Source organism: Phyllostomus discolor, chromosome 3, assembly GCF_004126475.2.
Source record: "Phyllostomus discolor isolate MPI-MPIP mPhyDis1 chromosome 3, mPhyDis1.pri.v3, whole genome shotgun sequence".
Taxonomy (NCBI): domain Eukaryota; kingdom Metazoa; phylum Chordata; class Mammalia; order Chiroptera; family Phyllostomidae; genus Phyllostomus; species Phyllostomus discolor.
In genome coordinates this window covers 81,671,908-81,688,551 of record NC_040905.2, presented here as the reverse complement: position 1 = coordinate 81,688,551, position 16,644 = coordinate 81,671,908, and the positions used below count along the sequence as shown (strand labels likewise).

General features: G+C 35.1%; 1 pseudogene; it reads right to left on the bottom strand.

Annotated features, from left to right (window-relative positions):
- Positions 1–2,485: 2,485 nt before the first annotated feature.
- LOC114496766 overlaps positions 2,486–16,644 on the bottom strand; it is a 37,381-nt pseudogene continuing 23,222 nt past the window's right edge.

Here is a 16,644-nt window from a genome sequence, read left to right as displayed (position 1 = left end):
TACATTATAATATATACATATATTATGCATGACAGGAAAATCCCTGTCAGGTAGATTTTGATATACTATTAATTCCAAAATTCATCCCATCACAAGGATTTTAAATTGTGGGAAGAGAAAACACTGCATTATTGTGGTAGGCAAATTAATGACCTTCAAGGATACCCATATCTTTATCCATACAAAATGTCAATATGTTATGTGGAAAAGGGGACTTTGCACAAGTAATTATGATCACTGAATTTAAAAGACAGAAAGAAGGAGCTCCTACCCTTTGCTACGTCATAGATGGAACTGGAGAACATTATGCTAAGTGAAATAAGTCAGGCAGTGAGGGACAAATACCATATGATCTCACCTTTAACTGGAACATAATCTACAAAAAAAATCAAATAAAATATAACCAGAGTCATTGAAAGTAAGAATAATCTAACAATAGCCAGAGGGGACGGGGGTGGAGACAGTGGTGAGAAGGGTTTTCAGGAACTATTATAAAGGACACATGGAGAAAACCAAGGGGGAGGGTGGAAGCAAGGAAGGAAGGTGGGTTTGGAGGGGGTAGGGAGAAGGGGTAGGGAGAAAATATGGACAACTGTAATTGAACAACAATAAAATAATTTAAATTAATTTAAAAAATAAATAAAATAAAATAAAAGATAGAGATTATTCAAATGGGCCTAGGCTAATCACATGAGCCCTGAAAAACAAACAAACAACAAAACACCTTTCTCTAGCTGTGAACAAATGATTTGTGGCAGAAAAATGTGAAAAAGATTCCAAGGATGAGAAAATTTTATGTGCCATTACTGACACGTACAGTCCACCTGCAATGACAAGAGAGACACCTGAGTAGCTAAGGGCCTCTTTCACTTGACAACCTACAAAGAAATGAGGATTACAGTCTTGCCACTAAATGCAGCTGAAATCTGCTAACAATATATGAGCCTGGAAGGAAAATCTGCTCCATAGCCTCTAGATAAAAGCTGAGGTTGGCTAATCCCTTGATTTTGGCCTTTTAAGACTGAGATCAGAGACTTCTGACCCACAGAGTTGTGAAACAACAGATGCATATTATTTTTAAACCACTATGTTTGTGGTAAATTATGAAAACAGCAATTAAAAACTAATACAATTATATTTTATTCTTTTTATAGCTGAGTAGTATTCCACTGTGTAAATGTCCCATAGTAGTTTTTATCCACTCATCTACTGATGGACATTGGGCTGCTTCCATTACTTGGCGATTATAAATAACTCTGCAATGAACATAGCAGTGCTTATGTTCTTTCAAATTAGTGTTTTGGGTTTCTTCAAATACATTTCCAGAGGTGGAATTGCTGGGTCACAAGGCAGTTCAATTTTTAATTTATTGAGGAAATTCCATACTGCTTTCCACAGTGACTGTATCAATATGCATTTTCACCAATAGTGCAAAAGGATCCCTTTTCTTCACATCCTCCCCAGCACTTGTTTGTTGATTTATTGATGATGGCCATTCTGACAGGTGTGAGATGTTATCTCATTGTGGCTTTAATTTGGATTTCTCTGATTAATGAAGTTGAACATCTTTTTCAAATGTCTATTGTCCATCTGTATGTCCTCTTTGGACAAGTTTCTATTCAGCTCCTTTGACCATTTTATAATGGGATTGTTTGGGGGGGGGTTGGCATTGATTTTATAAGTTCTTTATAAATTTTGACTGTTAATCCCTTATGACATTTATTGGAGAATAGTTTCTCCCATTCAGTGGTTGTCTTTTTATTTTGTTGTTTTCCTTTGCTGTGCAAAAACTTTTTAGTTTGATATTCTCCCATTTGTTAACTTTTTGTTTCCCTTGCCTGAGGAGATATATCAGATAAAATATTGCTATAAGCAATGTCTGAGATTTTACTGCCTATGTTTTCTTCTAGGATTTTTATAGTTTAAGGTCTTGCATTTAAGTCTTTAATCCATTTTGAATTTTTTGTGTGTGTGGTGTAAGAAGGTGGGCTAGTTTAATTTTTTTGCATATATTGGTCCAATTTCCCTAACACCATCATTGAATAAAATATCTTTAGCCCACTGTATATACTTGCTTCCTCTGTCAAATATGAATTGACTACAAAAGTGTGGGTTTATTGTTGGGTTTTCTACTTTGTTACATTGATCTGTGTGTCAGTTTTTGTGCCAGCATCATGCCATTTTGATTACTATGTCCTTATTTATAGTTTGATATTAGGTAACATAATTCCTTCAACTTTATTCTTCTTTCTCAAGATTTTTGTTACTATCCAGGGCCTTTTGTGGTTCCATATAAATTTTTGAAATATTTGTTCTAGTTCTATAAAGTATGCCATTGGTATCTTGATAGAAATTGCACTGAATCTATAGATTACTTTGGGTAGTATGGACATTTTAATGATGTCAATTCTTCCTATCCATGAACATGGTATATGCTTCTGCTTATTTCTATGTTCTTCAATTTTTATTTCTCTTCTTTTTCTTTTGTTTCTGAAAACAAGTTTTATTTAAATAAGGGTTTAAATACATTACATAACATTAAAACTGAAGGGGAAAAATCCAAAAAATCAGTTCATTACTTCACATTGCATTGGGCAGCTGTTGATAGTAAGTTGTGAGCACTACAGCTAACTACATGACCAACACATCAGTTTGAGATTTGTTCCCTTGTCAAAAGTTTAACTCTGATAGAAGATTGGTCTCAAATTCTGGTGTTTGGACATCAATTAGCTGGGATACGTCTGGTTAAAAAGACCTTGGTGGCATGCCAGATATCCTCATCACCCTGCTTAGAGGGAAGGTGGCTGCTCTAACCTCCACCCACGGGTCAGGTTGGAGATCTTTGACTACCCCAGGCTCCCTCTAGCGGTAACATGCTGTTGCCGCCTTACCCCTCCTTTCAGTTTCATTGAGGGCTGTTCAGATGGTAACATTCAATGAGGGGAGGGACTATGGCAAGGAGCTGGCCAGACATAAGCCACCTGTGATCTTGGGCCTCTGCGCTTGTCTGAAACATCACGTTACTGCTTTGTTTCAGGCTGGACACTGCCAGGCACCTCCTGCTTGACCTCCATTTAAATGAGGGATTTCAAGACTAGACAGCATGGCTGTTTTCAGTTTATTGCATGGAGTTACACTAGTCTGAGTTAAAAGCAGACCCCAAATGGTTACATTATACACGCTGTGAGGTTTTTAAACTTGTGACAAGGGACAGAAGGGGAATTCTACTCATTGCAAGGAAATCCTCACTTAAACTTCAGTGAGCCAAAAACCACTTAAAAACCATGAACCTTCAGCTGGTCGCCCTTAGCCAGTCCAATCTCCACCAGGAACTGGCATATATTTTGGCGCCGGTCACCCTGTAGCTGAATTACTTCTCCATATTCTGGATGCTCAATTACAGTACCATTACAGGCATATTTCTTTTTAAACACCTTCACTAATTTCTTGATCATCAGCAATCCCTTGGATAGTAGTAAAGGTATTCCTGCCATTTCTCTATTGAATTCTTATATGGATACAATCCTCAGTGCCAGCAGGAAGCAGATCATCACCCTTACTTGCATCAGCAAAGGGGTTGAAAGAGGGGAGGTTTTGGATAGCGAATATATGATACAATTCCTTTTCCTCACTGGAAAAGGCCTGTGGAAGGCTGCGGCAGGAGAAGGTGGGCAGTGGGGACCCAGCATGGGGAAAAGAGGGAGGCTCAAGGGGAAGGTTGCTGAGTCCTCCAGCTCCGCGACTAGGCTATCTTCTTCAATTTCTTTCTTCAGTGTCTTGTAATTTTCTGAGTACAGTTTTTTATATCCTTGGCTAAATTTATTCCTAGTTATTTTATTCTTTTTGAAGCAATTGTGAATGGGATTGTTTTCTTACTTTCCTTTTCAGATAGTTCATTATTGGCACATACAAATGTGGCTGATTTCTAGACACTGATTTTTGTATCCTGCTACTTTATTAAATTCATTTAAATTTTACCCTTTGGGATAGCATGGATGGACCTGGAGAAGATTATGCTGAGTGAAATAAGCCAGTCAGAGAAAGAAAAATACCACAGGATTTCACTCATATTTGGGAAATAATGAGCAAACTGAACTAACAGACAAAACGGAGATGGAGTCACAGATAGAGAGCAAGTTTACAGCTCTGGAGGGTGGGGTGAGTGGATGGAGGGATTGAGTAAAAAGAAAAAAGGATGCATGGACAACATGCGGTGTCCATGCATGTTGGTGTCCATGCAATGTGGTGATTGTGGGGGGAGGAGGGTGTTAAGGGGGACAAATGGACATGTAAAAAATACAATAAAAATAAATAATGAAAATTAAAATAAAATACAGTTTAGTACAGCAAAATAATAATAATAATATAATTATGAAATAAAAAATATTTTACCATATTTAGAACTACCTAAATATATGAAACCAGAGATACAACCAAAAAATCCTACATTAAGATAGATAAAAGAAAATTTCTGGAGTTTTAATATCAAAAACATTGTTGATTGTGAAGTTTTAATTATAGAGTTAAAGTAAGATAAATCTACACCAGAAACTTGAAGTATGTATATTCTTTATATTTCTGAATGTTTTTCATCAATTTTAAAAATTATTGCTACCTATAAATATGCCTTGTTCCTGATTACATATTTCTTTCTGCCAATCTAAACTAGTAATTGAAAGGTTGTGTATTTTTTGCTTCCCTGGATGAAATATAAATGAAATGTAGAAAGTGAATATATTTCTCATACAAAATTCTAAGCAGATAATTAAAACAGCCACTATTATAAATTTTAACAGGTCATAACTTAAGATGTAGGAGAATTATTCTGAGATTGTAAGCCAAATGAAAGAAGTTCTTATAAAAATTTGAATATATGAGTATCTAACTTGATTAACAACAAATCTAAGGAATAATAAATATCCAAGTATTATTGCATCCTACCATTTAATAACTTTACCATTCAACTTCAGAGGTTGAAATACATTTTTTATCTGTACATTTCTCTCCATAGTTTCAGGTAAATATGGTGATTTCTAAAATGTACTGCTTATGCCATTGTATCTCATTTGATGGTAACCTAAAGATATCTTATTGTGTCCCTATCAGAAGCATGTTCAATATGCCTGAATTAATCATTAAAATGCACTGCAAAAGCTCCAAATCGGCAGGAGACAAGAACACAGCCCATCACATGGGATTGCTTTGAAAAAGAACATCCATACACAGAAGAAAAATTATTCTAAACTAGAAATTTGGATAATATACTTTGACAGGCATTAATTTTATCATTATTTCTAAGGACCCTACAAGTATGCTGCACCTCTACATACTGGCTGAAGTATGCATTTTATTTTGTTTCCATCTTGTCTTGTACTTTTTTCCTCTCAGGGCAGTTCAGAATGTAACCTGAGCAGATAATAATGGAGTCTTTCTCTTCCTTTTTCTCCTATTTTCAAAGATTTGAGTGGATAACTTTGACAAATTTAGTTGGTAATTGCTACCACCAAGTTCAGGGTTAGGAGAGATACTAATAGATTAAGGAGTTCATGGGTTCTTTTAAATAATTTATTTAACACAAAGTTATATTGACTAGAAATGATCTGACATTATCTTGTAACCAAAATAAGAGATTATTGAAATGAAAATACATTGAAGTAAATTTCTTTCAGTCCAATGATTTCCCAAAATATTTGAGTACAGAGATTATTCTCGTACTGATACTTAGAGCAAGACATGCAGGAAACTTGTCTTAATAACAACCTATATAATCTTAAATTAATATAATTATTTCCTTCTTAGATAATAAGTTATTCAACATTTTATCAATCGTGCTTAAACATAATTCCTACTACATACAAATGAATGAATTGTTGTAGCCCTCTCTTATCAAGTAAGTAAATTCTATAAGCAACAGCAGTAGCAGAAAATATCATGTTGGATAAGTCCTCCACACTGTTGACTCTCTGGATCCACAAATGGGAAAAGAGGCAAACAGAGAAGAAGAAAGAAGAAAAAAGAAAGAAGAAGAAGGAGGGGGAGGGGGGTGAGGAGAGGAAGGGGAGGAGGAGAAGAAGGAGGAGGGAGGTTGGGAGTGGGTAGTGAGGAAGGAAGAAGGAGAAGAAAGGAAAGAAGACCAGTCAAGCGCAGTGCATGTCAATGTCCCAGGTACCTGTGGGAAGTCAGAAATCTGATTTTTCATTTCCTTCTCTTGCCATTTATTGTGGGTGTCTTGCGCAAGTAATTTAGGTCCTCAACATTTAGTTCCTCATTTGTAAATGGTGATAATATTCAATTATAGGATTGTTCAGAGGATTAAATGTAATAATGTGCATCCACTGTCTTATACTGTCTAGCATTTTAGTCCAGAATAAATGGTGATTACTATGATTATGAATATTTTGAACTAAAGTAGCAATATAGTTTTTAACCTTAGTTACTTTAGAATAAATATTTAAGAAGCCATATTTTCTTTTTTTTTTCTTGTTAAGTGGAGTTTTTTCATTAACTGCTCTTGAATCCTCACTGACTTTTGCATTGTCTAAAATGAGATGAAACCAACCATCACTGATTGCATTATGATTAATGGCTAGTCCATCATTTTTAAACAGTCAAGAATGTCATGCAATGATATTCCTTAATTAGTTAAACATTTTCTCATGTAAAGCTGTAAAAATATATTATTTTAAATGACTCTAAATGTGTTTTGATCTAAAGAGCTAATTCTCCCATTCATGGATGTGGGCTATTTCAAACTGCATTTAGTAGAGGGTTATCAAGGTCAGGGAAATTATCACTTTGCTAAGACAGACCAAGTAGTTTCTGTGAAAAGGCAGTCTGTATCTATTGTCTGAATTACTTGGCTCATGGTAAAGTAAAAGAGGAGTTAAAGATCCATATGAAAATTGAGGAAATCCCCACCAGGTAAAATAGCTAAATTATAGCATGTGTCTTTATTCTATTCCTCTCCACACTTTCGTGCCCAGGATAACAGAATGCTTCAACTAGAATTTCACCCCACTTTTATTATTAGAGAATTCTGTCTTATACCAGCCTATAGAAACTGCTTTCATGAAACATCCTAGATTATTTAATGCTAGATAATAGCATAATATAAAAATTCAAATGAAATCAGTACTCATAAAATAATAGAAAGCTTTGTTGGAGAGTATTAAAATTATACCTAAATCAAGTTACTCTGGGATAAATTTACTATAATGAAAGTTACATTTTAATGAGTTAAGGAAGGCAATTGGTGTTACATCTAAAAACTGAAGCACAGGCTAAATTTATATGGAAATTGATAGGTAATCTAAACCTTGAGGTTTTGGGCACAACTTTTCATCGTCTTTTCAGGCATTACATATCTGATCCCACTGAGTACAAGAGCTCAAATATTTGCTTAATCAGTCCAGTAGGGTTCTGATTTGTGCATTAAGGGCATGATTAGGGTTTTGTCAATATAGATAACTACTTAAGAGTACATTAGACTAATTCCATGAATGTATTCATCAAGTTGGCTGCATTATCAATGCCTGTGTTTAGCTTCTGTGGCCTTCATTTAGTAGAAATCGAAACCTCCACTTTTCTATCACAAAATTGAAATACTTAAATGAATATGCATTCTGCACTGTAAATTCATCTCCTTAGGATATAAAGATTCTTCTGAAGCTTTTGACTAGAATGAATTCGGGAATTTTTGGTACAGCATCAGCAATTAATGAGGATTTATTGAAGAATTTAATCTTTTTTTAAAGACTTTATTTATTTATTTTTAAAGGGAGAGGATGGCAGGGAGAAAGAAAGGGCCAGAAACATCCATGAGTTGATGCCTCCTGCACAACCCTAACTGGAGACCCGGCCCACAGTCCAGGCATGTGTCCTGACTGGGAATCGAATTGGTGACCCTTTGATTCACAGGCTGGCACTCAATCCACTGAGCCACACCAGCCAGGGCAAACTCAGTAATTCCTAGATAAACACGGTGCAGTTTATTTAGGACTTATTGAGAAACTAAGACAAAGTTGGAGGACAGACACAAAGACCTTAGAGGTGACTGGTAATGCACAGAATTTAATTTATAAAAACTACATGTGATATTATTTTGATATATAAGAAGTGACTTATAAAAAAAGATATAAAAGATTTTTCTGTCAGTGCAATGAGGGCTGCATGTGCCTTTGATTTTATTTTTCCAGCAACACGTGTACTTACTGTTTGAGGTTTCTAAAATGTCACATTTTGTCTGTAATAATTTAATCATGTTCACACAAGTTTAATTATGTAAGAATCATTAAAAAGAAAATTTGGAAAGAGACGTGTTTAAAAGGTCTTAACTATTAATTAGGTATCTAATGCTTTTCTAATGAAGCCCCACAGACCATTTGTGTCTGTATGCATAATACCCATTGTCAAATTACACCAATTCTTCTTACAAGGAACAAGCTGGGACTAACAGACAATATTAGTTATTCCACAAAATCTTATGCCTGAGAGAAATATAAATTCTTAGGAATTTACAGCCCATTCTTTGAAAGCTTGCAAAGACTTTACTTACAGTTAGAAGATATTAAGATTAGTTCCTCACCCTTCACACTACATTCAACAGCTGGGCACACCCACTCATCTCCTCTGGGGAACAACCTCCAATACATTCCTGCTTCTAGTTACATGTCACCTGAGATGGCAATGACAGGTTTTTCACTTTCTGCTGCTGGTGCTGTTCCTTGTAAAGTCTGTCCCTTGCTCAGCAGTCTCTATCTTAGTCCTGCACAATGCTGTCGGGTTTAAATTCTATTACTTTTAATATAAAAGATCATTTTTATTACTTCACTCAATTAAACCCCCATATTTAACAAGACTTTCCTCACTTTTTTCTTCTCTAAATGCATCATGCTTAAGCTTTCTTAAGGAAATTATTTTATCTCAATAATAGACATAATGAGATTTGGTAACTCTGTAAGTTGAACATTATTAGTGAGATGAATAAAGTGCTTATCATCAGTATTAAAATAAAATCTTAATATAATATTTTTTCAGATTTATTGAGTTGTAACTGACAAAATTGTAAGATATTTAAAGGGTTCCCACAATTGATCTAATTAAAACATTCTTCACTTCACATTTCACCTTTTTATTTTGAGAACATTTAAGTTCTACTCTCAGAAAATTACAATTATGAAATACAGCATTTTCAACTATAGTCACCATGTTATACATTTGATTCTCAGACCTTTTTTGTCTCTTATAATGGAAAGTTCATACTCTTTTACCAGCCCCTCCCTATTTCCACAACCCACCCCCCCCCCTGACAACCATGATTTCACTTTCTGTTCCTGAGTACATTCTTTTTTAAAGATTTCACATATATGTGATGCCATACAGTATTTGTCTCCCTCTGTCAGGCATATTTTACTTAGCATAATGTCCTCAGCATTCATCCATGTTGTCAAAAATGGAGGGATTTCCTTATTTGTGTGTGTCTCTGTGCGTATATAAACATATGTGTGTGTATATGTGTATATATATATGTAGATATACACATATACAATCACATTTTCTTTATCCACTCATCTGTCAAAGGACATTTAGGTTGTCTCCATGCCTCACCTATTGTGAATAGTGCTGTAGTTAACATGGGACTTCAAATATCTATTAAATATGGTGATTTAATTTCCTTTGAGTATATACCCAAAAGTTGGATTGCCCAAATCATTTAGTACTTCTATTTGTAATTTTTAAAAAATTTTTATAATAATTCTTATTTTTAAAGATTTTATTTATTTATTTTTAGAGAAGGAAGGGAGAGAGAAAGAGAGAAAGAGAGAAACATCATTGTGCGGTTGCTGAGGGTCATGGCCTGCAACCCAGGCATGTACCCTGACTGGGAATCGAACCTGCGACATTTTGGTTCGCAGCCCGAACTCAATCCACTGAGCTATGCCAGCCAGGGCTTATTTGTAATTTCTTGAGGAACTTCTCTGCTGTTTTCCAGAGTGGCTATACCAATTTATTTTCCCACCAACAGTGCACTAAGGTTTCCTTTTGTTCACAAACTCACTGGCGTTTATCTCTTGTCATATTGATAATACCCATTCTAACAGGTGTGATATGATATCTCATCATGGTATTGCTTTGCATTTTCCTGATGATCAGTGATGTTGAGCAACTCTTTATATACCAGACAGCCATTTGTATATGTATTTGGAAAAATGTCTATTTAGGTCCTTTGTCCCTTTTTTTAATCCTCCCCGAAGGATTTGTTTGTTTGTTTGTTTGTTTATCTATTGAGAGATGCGGATGGAGGGAGAAAGAGAAAGAGAAAGAGAGACATTGATCAGTTGCCTCCCATAGATGCCCTGACTGGGGACTGAACCCACAACATTTTGGTGTATAAGAAGACACACCAACCAACTGAGCCACCCAGACAGGTTGTCCATTTTTGAAATCCAGTTTGTCATATTTTTTGCTGTTGAATGATATGAGTTCCTTGTACATTGTAGATACTAAATTTTTATCAGATATATAGTCTGCAAATATTTGCTCCCATTCCATAAGATACAGACTCATGTCAAGTAACTTTGTTTTTTTTTCCCTAAGAATTTTATGGTCTTAGGTCTTACATTTTAGATCTTACCAATTTGAATTAATTGTTTTGAATGGTATAACACAGGGATGCAATTTTATTCTTTTGCATGTGAATGTTCAGGTTTCCCAACAACATTTATTAAAGAGACTATCATTTTCCTATCGAGTTTTCTTGGCTCCCTTGTGAAATATTAGTTGACAGTATATACATATGTTTATTTCTAGGCTCTCACGTATGTTATATTGCTCTATGCATCTGTGTTTATGCAGGCATCATACTGTTATGATTATGATAGCTTTGTAATATAGTTTAAAATCTAGAAATATGATGACTTCAGCTTTGTTCCCTCAAGTTTCCTTTGGCTACTTATACTATTTTGTGGTTCCATGCAATGTTGGTAATTTTTTACCTATTTTTGTTTAAAAAATGCCATTGGAATTTAGATAGGGATTGCATTGAATCTGTAGATTACTTTGGGTAACATAGACGTTTTAACAATATTAACTTTTCTGAATCATGAACATGGGATATCTTTCCACTGGCTTGAGTTTTCTTCAATTTCATTTATCAAAGTCTAGTTGTTTTCACTGTATAGATCTTTCACCTTCTTGGTTGAATTTATTCCTAAATATGTTTTTTTGATGCTAGTATAAGTGGGACTTTTTCCACTACTTTTACAGGTAATTTGTTGTGAGTGTATAGAAATGCATCTGATTTTTTAATTAATTTATTCTAAAATGGCTTCTGGGGAGTCTCTAAAATTTGTATATATAAGATCATATAAACTACAAAATAGTGACAAGTTTACTTCTACCTTTCCAATATAATGCCTTTTTGCTTCCTTTATTGCCTAATTGCCCAGTCTAAGACTTTCAGTACTATGCTGAATAGGAGGGATGAGAATGGGCATCCTTGTCTTATTTCTAATCATAGCAGAAAATCTTTCACCCTTTTGCCATTGAGTATGATGTTAGCTGTGGGCTTGTCATATAAAGACTTTGTTATGGCCCTGACAAGTGTAGCTCAGTTGGTTGGGCATCATTCTGCAAAGCCAAAGATGACTAGTTTGATTCCTGGTTGGGACATGTGCCTGGGTTGAAGGTTTGGTCCCTGATCAGGGCACATGTGAGAGACAACTGATTAACGTTTCTAACATCAATGTTTCTCTCCCTCTCTTTCTCCCTCCCTTCTCCTCTTTCTAAAAATAAATAAATAAATTCTTTTTCAAAAGACTATTATGTTGAGATATGTTCTTTCTCTATCCAATTTTTGTTGGGAACTGCCCTGCCTGGTTTCAGAAGCTGTAATCACCCATGGCTAAGGCTGAGAAAGAGACTTTGGAACCATAAGCCACTAAGGAGAAAAAGCTTATATTCCTGGTAGGAGCACCACCTCTGCCCCCTTTTACTTCACCCTGCTTGGCCCTGGGAAGATGAGTGGTTAACCAGTCATGGGTAAGATTCCTCAAAGGAGGGATGACCTAAGACGGGCATGGTCATGGAAGGGCCCTCAGGGAAGGACTTGGGAGTGATGGACCCTCGACCCTCAGCTTTGATATAACCTGAGTCCTCAATCTGTCTGCAAGAAGTCTCCTAATCTCTTGGTTGCCTTACTTCCCCTGTCTGACTTAAGCCTGAAACAATGAGGGAGGTGGGTATGGCCTGGTGCTGGAAAGTGCAGGTTCCCCAAGGCTATCAGGCCTAAGAACAAATGCATAAAATCCTGTGAAAACTGCTTTGCTAAAACCCTCAATTTAAATGATAAGGGTCCAAGCAAGAATGAGTTTGTTTCCCCAAAGTTTTATGGCCCTTTAGCTATCTGACCCTGACTCAGAATAAGCCCTCAGAGTTCCCTGAATGTTATCTATTGTTTGATCATTACAACCTGACAATGACTGATGAGATTTATGTATACACCCTGTATTCTTATGCAAATTAACCCCCCCCCCCCAAGCCCACTGAGGAACAGGCTCCTGTCCCTTCTGCTTTGAGATATCAGCCACCTTTTCTCCCGAAGGAGATCATGTCTTGGAAGACTTATTCTCACCTGTGGCAGACAGTGGGGTCTGCAGGTGAAGCACCCCCCACACACAAATTTTTAAGAGTTTTATCATTAAAGAATGTTGGATTTTGATTATAGGATTTTTATCTTTCATTCCACTAATGTGGTGTATAACATTGATTAATTTATGTATGTTGAAATATCCTTAAATTCCAGAGATAAATGTCACTTGCTAATAGTGTATGAGGTTTTCCCAGAAAAAGTTCAGCTATTGTTAATGTAAGAAAAATGGTTTGCACGACATTGATGTAAAATGGCAGCCAAGGAGAGTGGACTGACTGTGCATGCATGAACAATGACAACTTTACTATACTAGTTAGTGGGTATGCCATCATGCTGAATGGTAGATGCTGTTGAATGAGCATGTGTACTGTGTGGCTGTCGCATTCAAAGTCATTGAGTGAGTAGAGCAATGAATCTGCATCACATTTTGTGTTAAGCTTGAACATTCCTCTGCGGAAATTATTCCAATGATTCAGAACACTTTGGGAGACAATGCAATGAGTGCATTGCAAATACAAGTGTAGCACAAAAGTTTCAAAGATGGTTGAGAATCCATTGAAAGTGATTCTTGTTCTGGAAGACAAGCCACAAGCAGAATACCTGATAATGTTGAACATGTATGGGCTATAATCAACAAAGATCAGTTACAGACAGTGAGAGAACTAGAAACTGATCTGGGGATTCCAAAAACTACTGTGTCCCAGATTTGGGCACAGGATATTGGCATGAATCATATCCTGGCAAAATTTGTTCTGCAGCCTCTGCTACCAGAGCAGAAGGAACATCATGCTGAAGTTGTTCATGACTTGATTCAAACCACTACCAATGAAACAGATTTCCTGAAGAAGGTCATAACTGAAGAAGAGGACAGAGGTATCATTGTCCTGTTTATAATGTTTCTTGTATCTTATATCTTCTTCAATACATGTCTCTAATTTTCATACTATGTGGCTGGATACTTTCCGAACAGACCTCACATGATCCTTTTAATGTGCTGCTGGATGCAGTTTGCTAGAATGTTGTTGAGAATGTTTACATCTATATTTATCTGGGATATTGACCACAGTTTTCTTTCTTTTAATTTTTATTGAATTAATTGGGGTGACATTAGTTAAAAAATTATAAAGGTTTCAAGTGTATTCTATACACTATTTTAATGTATTCTATAATACATTATCTGTATATTCTATTCTGTGTTCACTATCTAAAGTCAAATCTCTGTCACTACAATTACATATTGCCACACAGCTATCTGAATGACTATCATAAATAAATCAACAAACAACAAGTATTGGCAAGGATGTGGAGAACAGGGAACACTTGTATGTCATTGGTGGAAATATCAATTGGTGCAGCCACTGTGGAAAACAATACAGAGATTCCTCAAAAAATTTAACATGGAACTGCCTCATGACCCAGTTTTCCTTTCTTTTCTTCTTTTTTTTCTTTTTTTCCTTCTGGGAATACATGCAAAGAATTCTGAAACACTTATTCGAAATAATATATGCACCCTTATGTTCATTGCAGAATTATTTACAACAGCCAAAATTTGGATGCAGTCTTCTTTTATTGTAGTGTTTTTATCTGTCTTTGGTATCAGGGAAATTCCAGCCTCATAAAATGAGTTTAGAAATCTTCCCTTCTCAGCAGGTTTTGGAAGAGTTTGAGAAGAATTGGCATTAATTTTTCTCTAAATGTTTGGTAGAATTCACAAGGAAACCATCTGGTCCTGGATTTTTTATTTGTTCGGAAATTTTTGATTACTGATTCAATCTCCTTACTCATTGATCTGTCACATATTTCATTTATTCATGATTCAGTCTTGGTTGGTGGCTGTTCTAGGAATCTATCCATTTCTTCTAGGTTATCCAATTTGTTGGTATAAAATTGTTCATAGTCTCTCATGCTCCTTTGTATTTCTGTCGTATTAGTTGTAATGGCTCCTCTTTTATTTCTGATCTGAGTCTTCTCTCTTATTAGTCTAGCTAAAGGACTGTTAATTTTATTCATCTTATTCAAGCAGCTCTTAGTTTTGTTGATCTTTTCTATTGATTTTTGACCTCTGTTTTGTTTAATTCTGCTTGATCCTTGCCATTTTCTTCCTCCTGCTAACTTTGGGCTTAGTATTTTTTATTCTAGTTCCTTGATGTACAAATTTAGGTTTTTGAGATCTTTTTTTTCTTAATGTGGGTTTTATTGTTATAAACATCTCTCTTAACACTGTTTTTGTTCTATCCCTAAGTTTTGGTACATTATGTTTTCATTTTCTTCAAAATGTTTTATTATTCCTTTGATTTCTTCTTTGACCTGTTGATTTTTCAGAAGTGTGTTTATTTTCCACATAGTTGTGAATTTCCAGTTTTCTTCCTGTTATTGATTTCTAGTTTCATACTATTGTGGCTGGAAAAGATGAATTTAATCTTCTTGCATTTGCTAAAGATTGTTTCACAATCTAACATATTATCTATCTTTGAATATGTTCCATCTACACTTAAGAAAGGTATATATTCTGAAATTAGATATGAGATGGAAACTCAAGACAACGTAAACCTAGAGTAACCATGCTATTTTTGTGACTGAATAAGAAGAGCTCATCTGATATAAGAAAAAGCCAACAAACAGGACAGCAGACCTGAAAGCCAGAAAGGCTTTTCTACGTACCATCATTTGAAGCACAGCTAAAGGCAGTTCTACTTTTGAGTTTCCACTTTGTATGAAGCAATGAACTCCCTTTGTAGCTTTAGCTAGTTTGAGAGTATATTATCAGTAACAAAATAAAGACTGATTAATTCCACAAAATGTCATGTAAAGACTTGCTAATGAGTGATTGGTTCTAACTGGTAAGGTTGGAATAATCCAGCTGTAGACATAAGCAGAATATTTATTACAAAGGCATATATTCTATTTGTTTAAATGTTTACTTCCCACCATGCCACTTCTCCTCCCAAATACCAGTTCTTAAAAATAATAGATATGGTTGTTTATAGATTAAAAATTTTAAGGCTAGATTTTCTTTTGCCTTGTTCAAGACAGTATGACATTTATGCCATTACAAAAAATATTCTGCATTAATTAAAAATGTACATGCATATATTTTTCAAAGATCCCATTTTTCTTTCCTTTTGTAATTCTTTATGAGCAAGTGAGTAAATACCATTTAGTAAGACTATGTTACTGTATTTTTCTTTTTCATCAGACTATTACTGAATTTTTAAAAATGTAAATGAAGATAATGCAAACATGATATTATTTTAATAAATCTTATTACTTCCACTTAATTCAGGTCATTCAGTAAAATAAAGAAAAAGGAAAATAGTGCATATTTTAAATTTTAAAGAGAAATGCATCCTATCTGTACCTAAGAAAAAACAGTAAAAACTATTTATTTTCCTATTTCTTTTTAGGACAAGTAAGACCCACTGCTATTAAGAATTAAAAATTTAGTTTATAAATAAGACATTGAGGGTAAATTTTATTTAAAATGATATGGTCAATTATTTTTGTGAAGAATATCATATTCAGAAATCCCAAAATTTGAGGAAACAGAACAGATAAGACGGTTGACATAACTGCTTATACAGCACTGACCTCTTATAAACTCCTAGAGGAAGTATGCGATGACCTCATAAGAACAGCAAGAAGGCCATGAGGCCTGATGACAATTGCCAGGAAGCAAAATCCCAATGGATTAAGAAAATGCTCCAGAAAATAGCAGTTCTATCATTTACTTTATACACCGGAATCAAAAGGGAAAACATAAGGGTTTACATGAAATTCACTGGTGATAGATTAGGGAAATGGGGAAAGCAGAGTGGGTAAATTTCTGGGATTGGATAAAAAGTAAACGGAATAGACACATACTTCTTTTATATAGGTGGGTTCAGGGTAGTTAATGGTTAACAATCAACGTGATAATAATAACAATGAGGAGATTTGTGGTCTCTGCTCTGGTGCAGGGGTTATACTTTGAGAGTATTGAACAAAGAAAATTAGTT